We start from the raw sequence: 3,047 nt of genomic DNA on the forward strand, positions 1-3,047 counted from the left end.
AGACTTGTGTCGTTAAAGTTTCGTTGGAACGAAGTTACGGAAAAATCAATTAACAAACGGAGACGTATCAATATATATATCCGCAGTTAACATCTTGTTGTTTTCAATGGTTTATTTTACAACATATTTCTCTTTTTTTAACTTGAAAATAATCTCGAAGAATCAACCGAAATGAGTTGTTAGACAACTAGTTGCACATAATGGAGGAAATAAAACACAAAAAGTAGGTGTTTCAAATATAACTTCAAATGAAATATTACCACTAACAGAAGGTTTTTGCCTGTAAAGAATAGCAATGGCTCTCAAAGGATGCCAATAAAAGGGAAGTATTTTATATATGTGGGAAATACGGTCATTACAGCTGGTACTGCAAAGAATCAACAGCTGTTATCCAGTGAAGGAGATGGAGCCCAACCAGATCAAAGGAACACCAAAGAGCTAATCAAATATTTAAGAAAAACTGGGAATTTGATGGATTTATGGGGAGAAGTTCAACTGGAGATATCTCTTATGCTAGAAATGAGATAAGAAGTTTAGTATTTGATGAATATCGTCCACAAATTTATAAGTTTATTGATGAAAACAGTACATTGATACACCGGTTCTACAGAGGTTCAGTGAAAGGTACTAGTATGATACCTGGAATGGAAAAGCTGTCATACAAGGGCAATTTAACTGATTTTTCTCAAAAGAAAAAGAAGTAGAAGGGCTCTTATTGATGTGCCACCCAGTGGCACAGTGGCAAGTCTAAAGGCTTATAACTCTAAAACCGGGTTACGATTGTTTTTTAATTATGCACAAAGCTACACAAGCGCTATCTGTGCTCTGCCCACCACGGGTATCGAAACCCGGTTTCTAGCGCTGTAAGCCCGCTGTGCCACTGGGGGGCTCCGGGTTACGAGAGCTAGCCAATTGTGTAACTTTATGCCATAAAAATCTGACTGAAGTGTTTATGATTGGTAAGGGAATTGATAATGTCGATTTATCATCTTTCTTCGTATTTAATATTAAGAATGGTAGGATTAGGGCACACAATTACAAATTGTGCACAGTAGAAATCATATTCAGCCAAGACAGTGTTATTTTTTAGCATTTTAAATTTTTCAAATATGGGGATGGAGTACATTTAATGGAGTTTAAGAGAAGGCTCGATAAATGCTTGAATGGTAAGGGCTGACTTAGAGCTTCGTTTTTTAAAGTCAACTTTAACATGATATTAACTGACAACAAGGGGCATTTTGGTACATCTATGCATTCCTACTTACTAAATTAAACTAAACACTAAAAACCCTAAGCCAGTCCTTATAATTTAATAATTTATCACGTTTTCCCTTAAAATTCCTGAAATTAGCAGCATCTATTACATCTGAGGGCAACTATTTCCAAAGACCAACCAACTTAATAAGAAACTCTAGCTGTCTTAATTGCTAATCACTCTTACCATTCACACCGTTAAATACGAAAAAAAGGAGATGCATCAACACAATGAATTGCTTTAACAATCTTAAATACATCAGTCATATCTCTTCTAACTCTTCAGAAATTTTATCCTATCCTCATATGACAACCTTTCCATCCTACTAGCCCTCCTCTTAACCCTTTTCAACAGTTCAATGTCCTTTCTAAGGTTAGGAGTCCGAGACTGAACACAATACTCTAAATGTGGCCTAAACGATGACCTAAACAAAGATATTATAGCCTATTTATACGTGTGTTCAGTATTTTTGTAGATAGAGCCTTAAATCCCTGCTATTAGCAACAACACATTACTTGGATTGCTTAAGAAACTTGTGAACCAGAACACCAAGATATTTTTTCCATAACACTGTTAAGGTTACTCCCATCAAATTTATACTCATAATTCAAATTGTGAAATCCCACGTGCATCAACTTGCATTTATTATAATTAAAAGTCACCGAATAATCCAAATCCTTTTGTAAAGTAGTATCATCCTCCTCGCATCATCAACACTGAAAACCTTAATGCCATCAGCAAATTTAAATAATCTATTGAGCATTCCTTCATCTATGTTATTCATCTAAATCAAAAAGAGCAAAAATCATAACACTAAGACCTGAGGATATCCCACTCGTGACATTAATCCAGTATGACTGAACTCCATTTATAACAACCATTTGCTTTCTTCCTTCCAGCCACTTTTCTATCAAATGAGTCAACCTATCCTCCACAACAAAGGTAACTTTGTAACAAGCTTTTCATTTGGCACCTTGTCAAGTGCATTCTGAAAATGTAGATACACCAAATCCACACTGGCACACCCATACCTTCATCTGTATAAACAGCAATCTCTTCAAAGAATATCAAAAGATTAGTAAGGTAAGATTTTTCATGCAAACTATCCAACAAAATTTTAAACTTTAGTTTAGAAGGGCAGTCTAGACTCTAGATCAGGGGTCACCAAACTACGGCCCGCGAGGTCAGTTCATCTGGCCCTCCACTGCACTGTGCCACAAATGAGCTAAAATATAATTATTTATATGGAAATATCATGGATTGTAGATAAACGTACTATGTAGAAAAAATTAAAAGAAGTGTAAGTAAAATGTCCAAGTTTGTCTAATCTGATTTTTGCACCTGACAGTAATATAAGTTTAGGAAAATCAGTGAAATAAGAGATTCGGCGACTTTGGATATCAGAGCGCTTTTTGTGTAAGTACCTGCAATGAGAGTTTATTCCTGCAGTCGCATCTGCTTGCATTATTGTAAAATGATACATTGCTTACAGGCAGTTGATACAAGTAGTGTGATGAGTGTGTGCGTGATTACACAGCTTTGTGATAGAGAAGACGTGTGTGTATTGTGTGTACTTCTACGTATATTTGTGTGTTGTACACATGTGTTTATATATTTATATTTAAATCTGGAACACTGGTTCAATACACGGATTAAACCCGAACAGGCGACTTTGGATATCAGAGGAAAGCGATTATGAGCCTGCTGCAGCAATCGTGTTTTAACTTGCATTGCCGTGTTTAAACCGGTTTGGAGAGTGCCGTATATAAAAGGGACTGACTTCAGTGAATTA

The sequence above is a fragment of the Limulus polyphemus genome, unplaced genomic scaffold (genome assembly GCF_000517525.1).
Source record: "Limulus polyphemus unplaced genomic scaffold, Limulus_polyphemus-2.1.2 Scaffold2762, whole genome shotgun sequence".
NCBI lineage: Eukaryota > Metazoa > Arthropoda > Merostomata > Xiphosura > Limulidae > Limulus > Limulus polyphemus.